The sequence below is a fragment of the Balaenoptera physalus genome (assembly GCF_965194825.1).
Source record: "Balaenoptera physalus genome assembly, chromosome: 17".
Taxonomy (NCBI): domain Eukaryota; kingdom Metazoa; phylum Chordata; class Mammalia; order Artiodactyla; family Balaenopteridae; genus Balaenoptera; species Balaenoptera physalus.
Window position 1 is genome coordinate 10,960,143 of NC_138895.1, and position 12,380 is coordinate 10,972,522.

General features: G+C 49.2%; 1 long non-coding RNA gene across 1 annotated transcript; it reads left to right on the forward strand.

Annotated features, from left to right (window-relative positions):
• Positions 1–160: 160 nt before the first annotated feature.
• LOC309646802 lies at positions 161–8,401 on the forward strand. Its single transcript, XR_014255587.1, has 2 exons — positions 161–6,990; positions 7,584–8,401. It is a non-coding gene; the product is annotated as an uncharacterized lncRNA (long non-coding RNA).
• Positions 8,402–12,380: the final 3,979 nt, after the last annotated feature.

Genomic DNA, 12,380 nt, shown 5'->3' on the forward strand with positions numbered 1-12,380 from the left:
ATCCCTTTTCTGATGCCATAACAAAGAACACCTTTGCACTTTTAAAAGACTTTTGTGCCCTGGCTACAGAAGTTTATTATCCACTAATTAGCAACAACTTCTGGCAACGAGTTGGGTTACATTTTCATATGCTCCGAGCCCGGACGACGAGATGCGCAGGGCAGGAGGAGGACTGCGCGCCTGGCAAAAGCGAAAAAAAAACCCGGGGCCGGAAAGGAGTCGCCCGCTCAAATTCTGGGCCGATGGCGGGAGGCGGGGATCGGAAGCTCTGTTCTCCGAAGTCACCGAAATGTGCCCAGAGGAAGGTTCTTTGGGCGGGGGACTGAGCGATCCCTGGGCCCAGGATGTTAGATGACCTTATTTGATCCGGCACTGTGGCCCGCGTCGGGAGAGCTGCGCGGAGGCGGCGGCTGCGGGCTGCTTTGCAGGTGTCCCGGCCCAGCCATCTGGGGTGAGGGTGAAAGGCCCGGGCGAATGTTCCAGCATTCTCCTCTGATCTCTTTAGCTTTTTTTCTTTGCGGTCTCTACTTAGAATAACCCGCGGGCAAAGGAGCGGCCCATGAGTAGGAAAGGCCCCCGCAGCCTGGGTCTCTTCCTAAGGCCTCCCCACCGACAAGGCTGAAATTCCAGGACCCGGAAAGATGAGGCAAAGTTGGCATCGCTAGAGCCGGGGCGGGGGTGGGGGATTTGCCGGTTTCGGGGCCCACCGGGATCGTCTGAGGCGGTCACCTCACAGAGCACACCCTTCTGGCTAAGCAGAGGACAGAGCCGCATCTTCCCAGGGGCCGGATGCTGTGCGCACCGCGTGACCCTGCCTCCTTCAAGCTTTGGCAAGAAGTTGCCGATCTTTTAACAGCCCCACATCCCAGGTCAATAAAGTGGAAACGGATAGAATGAGCATCATCCGGTGCAAGATAAAGGGCGGGGGGACGAAGCGCGTTCCTTCTAGTGTCTCCAAAGAGAACGTCGTTTCTCGCCGCTAGTAAAACACCCGTACAGCGAGGCCTTCGGTCTGGGCTCAACCGAAGAGATGTTCTATCTTAGGTAATCTGAGCCCCCAAACCCAGTATTTTTAGTATATATATTCCGTCTTCTAAAAATCATCTTTCATTTTTGGTTTTCACTTTTTGCAAGAGACCCCGTTGGGGGGTATTGTTGAATTTTTCCCAAGCAGATGTCAGCCGGGTGCTGGAGGCCTTTGCGTCCTCCTGCGACAGCAGAGGCCGCAGAGTCCGGTCTGATAAATGTTCGGGGTGAAACATGGCCTTACTCAAAACCCCAGGGTGATGTAAGGTGTAAGGGTGAATATTCAGAGGCGGGAGGTGACGAGATATAGTGTTCCATTCCCTTTCGATGGAACGGCGCGCGCTGTTATCTGCAGCCCGAACCTCTCCGGTATCCGAGTGCAATGTTTCCGAACAAGCGCTGTTAGAACCACAAAATGGGGGGCCAGGAGGCGGGGGCTGACGACTTAAGGGAATATTGCTGAAGAAAATACAAAGAAGATAACCAAGATATTAGTGATGTTGGATCTCATGATCGCCCAGACAGGGATCTCAGGAGCAAGAAAATATGCCCAGATGTCTCCTGAGCAGTGGCCGTGGGTGGGGTGAGGGAGGAGGTGGGTGGTGAGTGGGGGGTAAGAGGAGGGCTCTCTGTTGTCACCCTCGACCCCCTTCATTGAGGATGAACAATAGCCGGGCCTGGGGTTTTTTCTGAAAGAGAAACTGCAGGAAGGCAGAGTTGCTCTTTGTGTCTCAGCCCTTTAGAGGAGGGGGAGCCATACACACGACCCCCCCCCCCGACCATTGGGTGGTGTCCACAAGATCTGGACCCCTCAGAGACTCTCTGAGGGCTTTTTAAAAAGAAAGAAAGGAGAGAGAGAGAGGAAGGATAGAGGCGCCGGCCCTGTCGCCTGGTAAGGCCCACTCAACCTCCGGAAGAAACCCGAGCAAAACGGAGAGACCCTCAGAAGTCTCCAGGCCGGGTGGAGGGGAGAGTGAAAACCACACACCCTCGCATGGTGTCAGCCTCCCCCCTCCTCCTCCCTCCCACCGCATCCCCACGTCTGATCACAGTTGATTCTGCTTACGTGTGTATTTCAGATTAAGGATGTATTTATTTATTTATTTAATCCTTCAGCTCTTCCCACACCACAAAAAGACTTAATTCCTTTCCAAGGCAAAGGGTTGATTTTAAAAAGGCTCCATTTTAAATCAATGGGGGGAAATCAGACGACTATGACCTTGACGTGTGAAATGGGGGAGGGGCGGGTAGATTTGGGCCCAAACCCTTGGCCTCTCCATTTCTGGGGCGTCCTAGGCCCTTTCTAAGGGCACCAACGAGAAGGGGGGGGTATATTTTCAAAGGTTACCATTAACAGTTCATTCGTTAAAGTTGGGAACTTGGTATTTTCATATTACGTGAAATACATGATTTAATTATATTCCAAAAACAAATTAAGGACAGGCCTTCTACACAAATTGGAGGCAGCTAAATGCTCTTTTGTGCCTGCAGCCCTCGGGTTGTTAAAGAGGCTGCTGATGCATGAGAAGTAAGTGAGTGATTTAACTCATTGGGATGCAGGAAGCGACCTGCCCTCTTTTGAAAAAAAGAGAGAGAGAGAGGGAGAGAGAGAGAGAGGGAGACAGAGACTGAGACTTCGAGCTGGAGAAGAGAGAGGGAGGGGAGAGGAGGGAAAAGAAGGAGAGAGAGAGAGAGAGAGAGAGGGAGAGAGAGAGCGAGAGGGAGAGAAGGGGACGCAGAGGGAGGGAGGCAGGGAGACCAAACCCCCGCTTTCCTGCATTGAAAGCTTCTGAATTTCAAGCAGAAAGTAGAAGCAGCCCCACACGGCAATGAGCGTCTTTCCTTGGGCTGCATGTGCAGAGCGTAGACAATGAAAATCTCCATCCCCCTCCCCCATCCCCGCTAGGCTACAAGATTTTTGTTTTCGTTCCTTCTCAACGGCGGAAGATGTGGAAAATCAAGTACCTAGAGATGTGTATATATTTTGAAAACAAACAAACAAACCAAACAGGCTGAGACGCGGATTACCCAAACGCGCGCCGGCTGTAAGTACGATCTTTTCCTGCGGTAGCCCGGCTCCGCGTCGCCGGCGGGATGGAGAGGGTTCGCTTTGTGAGTCGGGGGCGCCGGTTGTGTTTTGGTGGTTTTATTCCCAGGGCTGTCCTCGAAGCTTGCACTTTCCGCACGTGAGCGGGATAAGTGTTCCGCCCGTGGTGGGCGTGCAGAGCAGGGCACTGGCTGTCTTGGATGCGGCGACTTGGAGCGGCGGGCGGGGGACGGCGGGAGGCGCCGAGCCGAGGGCTTCCCGCGTAGCGAGCATCCTCGAGAGCCTCGCGCCCGGCTCCGGGCTGCAAGGTTGGTTCCTGGCAGGGGATGGAAATCAGGTCACCGAGATCCTTAAGCTCCTGGACTACCAGACGTGCCGGGGGGACGGGATGGAATTGGAAGGAGAGATCTGAGGCGGAGGAGGAGGAAGGGAATGCCAGCACCCCCGGCCTGGAATGGTGTCTGGGGCCGCCGCTGGCCCGGGCCCTCCGTTTGTGGGACTTAGTCTTGCCGGGGTTAGCTGGCTAGCTAACATCGCGCCTTCGTAGGTAGATGGGTCTTCTCTCTACACCTCAAATAAAGGATCCTCTGGTGACAGGGGCTGAGTGAGGGTGGGAGAGTGTGTCTCAGAGCGCCCAGGCGGGAGAATTTGTGGTTCTGGGGGAGGTATTTTTTTGGCCTCTTGGAAATGTGCAAGAATTCCGCGGGCTCACGCTTTCTTTGTGTGCCGGGCAGCGCCAAGCGCTTTGTGCTTCACAAGGAGAAAATGGCGAGTCCTATTGTGTTTAGGCCATTTTCTTCCGGTACAAGGATTTTTCCAAGTTCTAAAGACTTCTTCGGAAAGTAGCCTTCTCTTGCCCGGAAAAGTGTGAATCGCTGTAGTTCGGCCCCGTGGCCTGGGGTGGGTACCGACCTCAGATTGGGCAGGAGCCTGTTTTCTTACCGTTGGGATACTTGTATCAAAACAAAAATATGACCAGTTTGTGCAGGTCGATGCCCTTCAAAGATCCGCAGTGGCTCTCAGGGATTCGGAAAATAAGTGTCTGTTTATGTGTGTTTATATACATATATATAAATACCATACTTTTCCTGATAATCTGAAGGGAAAGATAAAGGACAAAAGACACTTAAGTGTTTGGAGGAAGGAGGAAAGTTTTTTCTTTATTCTTTCACCCCCTCAAGGAACCCCCAGGAGAGGTTAAATGTTACTCTGCCAGGTCAATCTTTTGTTTTTTAAACCGAAGGTGAAACGTTATTTTGGACAGAAGGAATTATTACGCAGCCTTAACTACTAGACCATATGCCTCCTTTGCTTCACAAGAAAAAAATTATAGGGTGTTAAAGAAGGGATTTAGTGTAATACTCTTAGTGCTTCTGTATGTGCATATATGTGTGTGATTATATCTATATCTATCTATAGAGAGAATTGAGAAGGTTGTTGTTTGGCCTTTTTTCTTAATTTGTCATTTTTGTAAAATTTTCTGCACTTGTTAAACCATGTGTAAAAGTGGACAAGGATGCCTATACAAGGATGCCTTACATTTTTGAAATCAAAACCAAAGCAAAACAAAATTGCAGGTTGAAAAATACTATTTCCTATTTACTACCATTCTTTGGACCCCTAAAAGTTGTGGTGATTTTATCAGCTCAAGATGCAAACTTTCCCCATCTGCTTCCTGTACTCTAAATTTGGTGGCAAATATAGAAAAATGAAAACAACTGGAATGGAAGAGAGAACTTAAAGCCTATAGATGTTCCCCTCTTGACATTATCTTAAAATGTTACAGCATCAAATTGGTGCAGAAGCATTGTGATTTACATTTTTCAAAATGCACCACTAGCACCTCCCTTCATGTGGATCAAGACCATGGACAGCGAACTAATATGAAATCACTGAGCATAAAAGAACTCTTGTAAAATTCTGTGGAAGCAGAATGGAGGTTTACATTCAAAACATGTTGGGAGACAAAAGCAATCTTTATGATTTTTAGAAGGAATTAGATTCCTTTAGATTGTGGCATTTCAAACTTATTCTACCAAGTTTCAAAGAAACAATGACTTATATACCCTGCTCAAATAGTATATGTTATTTATCCAATTAAGATAAGAGGAGGTCTACCTTTTGTTACTGGTAAATAACAAGTTCAAATCTGTCCTTTTAAGACGTGGGCTGTTTCTTACAAGGCCTTGAAACAGAGTGAGGATACAGAAATGTTACTCTTTTAGGCTGGCATTAGCTGAATGACACTGGAATAAATTCAATTGATTTTTATCAGCGACTGAATTTCTAAATGCATAGAATTGGAAAAATTAAATGCCACTTTGATAGACAGGAATGATATGAATGGAGATATAATCCAGCTACTCCTCTACTCCTGTTTAGGATTGTAATATATAATCGTCAATGCAGTGTTGTCGGCAAACCTTTTTCTAAGAAAATCGCAGATCTTTTCCATATATATTCATTTGGTTTGGGGCACAGGGTTGGTTCAGTGTGGCTCTGTGTTGGAGATCAATTTATTTTGTTTCCTACATTGTATGAATTGCCTTTATTCCTTTCCAGAATTGAACTTCATTTAAAGCCATTTCATTTGTGGATTACATAACACATTCAAAACTGCTCATTTAAATTTCCAGTTCCATGTGTCTTTTGGCTTATTTCATAACCTGACTTCAGTGTGACTTGTAGAGGCCTGGGGAATCATATAAAGCAACAATAATACGCAGGTGTGAAAAAATAAAATAGTTTATAGTTAATTAAATTTAAAATTTAAAACGACATCAAATTCAAGAGAGTTTAGGTTTTACAAATTAATTTTTGATCTTTACTCATTGGATTTGACTATAGAATAAAGCTGCAGTTACCTGAATGTATAGATTCTTAAAATTAGGTGCTAGACATATTTTGGACACACACACACACACACACACACACATTTTTTTTTTTTTTTTTTGACAATGTCTTCAAAGTACTTGCAAAGAAAATGCAATGATCAGGACCATGGTGAGGTCCCCTTGGCACACCGAGTGGTGGCCCAGGGCTCTGCTCGGGACGCGGACCTCGGTTGGGAGAGGGTCATTGTTTAGAAAGGCACATTAGTCCCAAATGGCATTCGTGATAAGATTAAACATAAACCTAAACCTTGGCCTGGAGAAAGGTTGGCGGCGGGGTGAGACGAGGAGATGCAGATAAGTAAGCCCTGCTTCTGCTGCTTGCGCACGTAATTAAGAAGCCGCCCCTCATCTGGAGCGTGGGCTCTGTCCGGCCTAAGGTGCTTATTTTGCTGCTACTTGGCCATCTATGTGCGAGGGAACAAGAGCCCAAAAGCTTAGAATTAGGGATCTAGATGAGATGTCCAGAAAGTGTGGGCTCTTGTCTCCATTTTAGGGAGAGGCAACCGAGAATGGTGACTTTGACCTGCCTTGAGCGAGCCTGAGCATTGACGGTAGGGCTGTGAGAAAAGGGCTGGGGAGACTGGGGGCGCGACGTCTTAGGGGGCTGTCTTTGGGCCACTGTGTCGGTGCCAGTGGGGTGTAGAGGCAAGGGCAGGGTGCTCGTCCTCTGCTGTACCCAGGCGCAGCTCTTGGGGGCTGAGCGCCTTCTGCGGCTCTTTGGTTTCAAGGACACAGCGAGCTGCTCAGGACTTTGGGAGCCAACATCTGTCTGACTGGTGACGTCAGCAGCCCGTGTAATCCTCTTGCGCTGAAGGCAGATGCCTTATTTGTTTGGCTGGAGCGAGCCATTAATCCCTAATTCTGGATCAGCAAGCGAGGGGGAAAGACCGGACCGCTCCGATCCACCCCCTCCCTACGCCCACCTCCCACCCTAAAGCACCTTATACCACGGAAGCCTCTCAGCCTCCTCTTTCCTCCGAGAACGCGCTCAGCAGCGACTGAAAACGCTTTGGTCCTCTGCAGGTTTGAGCAGGGCTAGCAAGTCTTTCTGCTTCGGATTTCTAGGGCTGTGGGTATATGTAATTCTTTCTCGCATCGATCGTTTCGATTTTCTTGCTGGGACTCTCCGGTCTTGCAGTTCGCAGGGTACTGAGCCACGAAGGGGTGGGGATTGGAGAGTGCGGATCCAGAGTGTGGTCGGAAGGGAAGGGGAGAAGCGGGGGGAAAGGGGGTACAGGATGCGGGGACGGCTGGACTGCACCGGAGGACCCTCTGCGGACGCGTTTTGACCGTTGCAGCTGCCGAAATCCCTTCTCGGGCCGCGGCGGTGCCGCAGCGTCTGGCCCCCGGTCTCGCGGCTTCCGCGGCCGGGACCTGCGCGCACCTCCACCGCGCCGCCCCCCGGGCTGCGCGCCTCGGGCTTCGCGCGCCGCCGGCCCCTCCGCGCCCAGCCTGAAGCCTGGGGACGGAGGTCGCGGCCCGCCGGCTGGGCTCCCGTCCTGCCGTCACCTGATCTCCCTCGCCTGCTCCCTCCCGCCTCCTGTCCCTCCTCCCCAGCCTCCCCCTCCTCCCTGCAGCCCCCCTCTCTAATTCTGCGCTGTGATTCTGTTTTTCAGGGGCGCGTGCTGGGGTCTCCGCGCTAGACCGGCTCCCGGCGGCCTCTGCAGCCACAGCCGAGCTCGACGCCGCCCCGGGGCCGCGGTGGCGGATCATCCCCCCTTCCTCGGACACCGGGGCCGGAGTGGGCCCTTCCCTCCCGCGGACCGCGCCGTAGGGGACGCCGAGAAAAGAGCCGCCGCGCCCGCCGCCTCCTGCCCGCTGTGCAGAGGGCTCCGCCCGTAGAGGTCAACTCCCCTCACCCCTTCCTCTCTCCTGCTCGCCCTCCCTCCGCCCGGCCCAGGCTCCGCCAGCCTCCTGACTCGGGCAGCAGTCTGAAGAGTGCGCGTCCGCTGCGCTGCTCTGAACCGTAACCCCCAGCCGGGCCCAGACCCGAGGTCCGCGCTCCCCGGCGGCGGGGAAGCCTTAGCGAGCAGCCTTTTCTCTGCAGCAGAGCTGTAGCCTGACCAGATGGGCCGCCCAGCTCTCTCGGGACTAGGCAGGTGCGGTTGAGTTAATTTTTCCGCATTACAAAGAAAGATGACCCAGCCGGCCCTTGGACTCTCATCTCTTCCCCAAATCTCCCAACCAAAACCGCGGTAACGTTATCAGAGGACACAGAGACTAGGCATGTCTGCGTGTTTATCTTACATACACACACGTATGATTATTGTCTTTTTTATGTGCTAGATCTCATCCCCGACAGCAGGAAACGATTGGCAAAGCTTTCTGCAGCAGAACATGCAATGGCGCGGTCCTTACAAGTGACTTAGAAGAGATGCAGGGCGAACCAACTCAGTTAATTGCCTTCAGTAAAATAACATGATTACGAAGTTAGTTCTGTACCAGAGGGGTAATTAACTTCGATCCACGCCGTCACTTGAAAACTAGATTTATTTCTAGGTGTGCTGTAAATGGCATGCAGATATATGCATATGTATACGCAGACACATGCATCGTCTACACTTCCACGGAACAGACTAATTAGCAGCGGCTCTGGCAGCTGTGGCAGGAGGCGAGCTGAGACAGGAGCCGAGTTTGAGTTACGACTCTGAGGGAGTCACAGGGACTCGAGCTCCGGGCAGGGGAAAGGGCAGGAGGAGAAGTGTGATATTCGCAGTGTCTCAGTTACTTTCCGGATCAAGATCAGACTCTGCCCTCCGTGTTCACAGCGGACCTTGATTTAATGTCATACAATTAAGGCACGCGGTGAATGCCAAGAGCGGAGCCTACGGCTGCACTTGAAGGACAGCAGAGCGTCTTAGGATAAGAAAGCGGAAAAGGCACTTGCAAGGGGCGCTGAGGGGTGGTAGAACGAACCCATCCTTTGCCACATAAAGACCCTCAAACTGATTTCAGAACCAGCCTAGTATTCCGAAAGCAAAAGGGTCATGGTTTTCACTAAGAGCCTCGGAAATCCGCAGGCATTAAATCCCCAGGGGGATTTTAAGGGAGCTTCAGTGACAGCTGTCAGGAGAGCAGTAGTTACCGTCTGTGCAAATATTCTACAGAGTTGAGGCGTTTAGAAAGCAGTGGCTCTTTCGAGAGCAGGTAGTGTGATTGTTTGCAATCCTGGGCCAAGATGCGGAAACAAAACAGAAGTGAGAGGATGATAACATTACATGCCGCCCTCTCCACATTGCGCACGAAACCTCCAGTAGCTCAGCTCCTTCAATGCCGCCCTCTCCACATTGCGCACGAAACCTCCAGTAGCTCAGCAAATTCGCGAAGCTCCGAACACCCGCCCCCGGCCCCCACCTGTCCCCTTTCTCTTCCCATTCTCGAGTTGGCCTTGCCTGGCTTAAAACGAACACAAACGACAAAAAACCAAGACGATTTCCTTGTTTCCATGTAGCCGCAATGGTCAAATCAGTCAGAAGAGTAGGACAGGGGGGAAAGGCCAGGCCACAAACTTTAGAAGGACTGGGCAAATTAATTTATTTGGAAGCCACAGAGCTGGACTTTGTTAAGGTAATAGTAGTTCCGCACCACGGCCTTGGAGCCAAAGACAAACTCAGCTGAGAAAGCGAGGCTTGATAGATGTCTTTGTTCTGCCTCGGCCTGTAGGGGGTGGGAACAAAGGAGAGGAGCGGAGACAGGACTCGGTGAAGCGGCCGCACCCTCGGCTCCCGGCGCTGTCCGCGGTGCTGACCGCGGCCCTCTTCTCTAGGCAATTTTACCAAAAAAGCGATAGGACCCTCCTGCCACCACCCCAAAGAATAACTGGATATTAGGTAGCTTGCGAAAGAAAATTTAAAAGCAGGGAGATGCCGTAAACCGTGAAACCTAATAGTTTACCGAAATAGACCACTCTCGCTCTCCCCACCCTTGGCTTGTACTTTTCTGTCTTCACTTATACAGATGCGCTTAATCTATGTACACTGGGAAACAATTTTCACTAGATCCCTAATTTCCATTTAGTTAGGCTGAAAACCGAATCTAGGACCTGCAAGAAGGAGAACGAGGAGAATGAAGGCTCTTCTTCTTCTTAAGTCTTCTTCCTTAAAACATACAAAATGTAAGGTCTTCAGCTCCGCACCTTAACGGTGCTGGTGTGCTCACCAAAGGGATTAGCGACGGGCTCAAGCGTGGGCCTCGAGACTGACCAGGAAGGCACGGGACGGGGACTGACTAGGTGAGACCAAGCAGGAGCCCGCCCAGCCTGCCGCCTCTGGCCGGGCTGCAAGCAGGGCGGCCTTCCTAAGCGGGTCCAGAGAGCCGAGCCCCGCAGACCGCTTAGGTGCGCCGAGCATGCTGCGCGCTTTCCGGCCTGAGGGAGGCACTGCAGAGCCAGGAGGCCTGAAATCCGCACTGCGGAAAGAAACCAAACGGCAGCATCCTCCTAGATCCGGCAGATGGAAAAGGGCAGGGTGTTTACTGAATCCTAGGAAAAGAAGATTGGCTTTAGAGCCGAGGGTCGTAGGGGTCAGTATTAATACATTCAATAGATCTTTTAATCCCTCAGCATATTTCATCGTCCCAACGTACATATTGACAGCATTAAATGTAAATAATAAAAATTTAAGTGCTCTAACTAAATAATGGATCAAAGAAGCGAGAGAGAGAGAGAGAGGAAGAAACAGAAAATCAACCAATTTGTAACCAGCCTGGGCTCTCAAAAAAAAAAAAAATTGTTGCGCGTTTCCTTGCATTTGCTTATAAATTCACAAACGTAAACGATGTTAAAATTAGGACTAGATAAAAACAATCCAGACCGGGCAATGGAGGCAGCAACACCGATTTCGATCCAGACACAGAAATGGACTGTAAATGGGTCATGATTTCATCAGAGTCGTTCTTTTACACCTGAATGGTGGAGATGTATGAAATGATTCAGAAAACGTCGCGGCAGAGCTCAGTATACTCAGTGGGAGATGTCCTCGCCCCCTCCCTCAGGGTAGAATTTATTTGCCCTCTGATTTTAGAACTCCGAGAGTTTGGTCTTTCATATCCATTGATGACTTAGGTATATATTTTATTTTATACAATTCGGGAAGGAGTAGGTTAAAATACATTAGGGAAAAAAGGGCTACTCGAATGGTAAAAGGAAAGGGTTGGGGAATATTCCTTTTGTGCCAGTTAAGATCAGTCAATGGACACTGAAGTGGGTTTAAAGCATTACACGTTATCGTGGAAGCCTTGATTTCCTTCCAGTATTCATGCAACTGAGCTGATCTCCTGCGTCCGCATTCCCTCAGATATTTCACTAAACAACAAGGGTCCAAGGCTGCAAAATATTCCTGCCTGAGCTGTGTTATAATTCGTATTACATAACTGGGACACACTTAATCTCCCTCACCCTAATCCTTCCTTTTAAGGACGGTCTAAACTCGTCTGCAGAAAGCTTAATCTGTTTAAAAATTACTTTCTAAATAGAAGTGAAGTACATGATATGAAAGAGAGAAGGTAAAATACCACTTAGATAAGGGAACACACAATTCAGTAATCTGGTTGCCGTGATTAAATCTAGAGTGGTTATCGATCCGTAATATTTCTAGATTTTTAAAGACTATTTATTTTCTATTTCTCTTAAAAATAAACATCCGCTTTAATGTCCATTGCCAATTTCCCTGCTCTGAAATTCTATGCTCAGCATTTTGCAGTAAAACAATCCCTGCTTCGCAATTGGAGAATTTCGACGCGTCGTGTGGTGGGGCCCTTTGACAATCGCAACTTTCATTCAGTGGTCTCAAATTACAGCTTCTCGGAATAATTTAGGAACAGCTTGACCCTTTGAGATACTCAACGACAACCCTCCAGGGAAAGAGTGTGTTTCCGTCCTGGGAACAAGATGCTAGCGCAGTGCGCCAGAAGGTATCCGTTGTCAACAGTGCTAGAGCGCCCTCTGCTGCCCGAAAGAGGCAGGACATCAGTTACAAAAGCCAGATGGCACTGAGTCGCAACAAGCGGTGAAAATATTAAGCTCTTAGCAACATTTAATCTGTGAAATTTAAAAGCTCTCATCATATTGTACTTTTGAAGGGGCCACCTGATTTTGATTTTGAGAACTCCCTGGATAATTTCCTTCATTCTGAAGGGTAGTAAAAAGTCAGTGTTTTGAAGTTTTCTGTCTGTTAATTTATTTCTGCAGTTACATTTCCGCATCCTTTCTTTCTCAAATTTTATATGGAAATATAAAATTTCAAATCGAATTAGAAACCTTTGTGGTGAATAGGTGATTAAAGAAGAATTTTCCTGGTTTCTCCAATAACTAAGATCTAATAAAGGAAAAAATAATTAAAGATATCAAGCATAGGTTGTTTAATTTTTTTAAGGTAAACTTTTAAAAATTAAGGACTGAGATAAATAATTGTTTT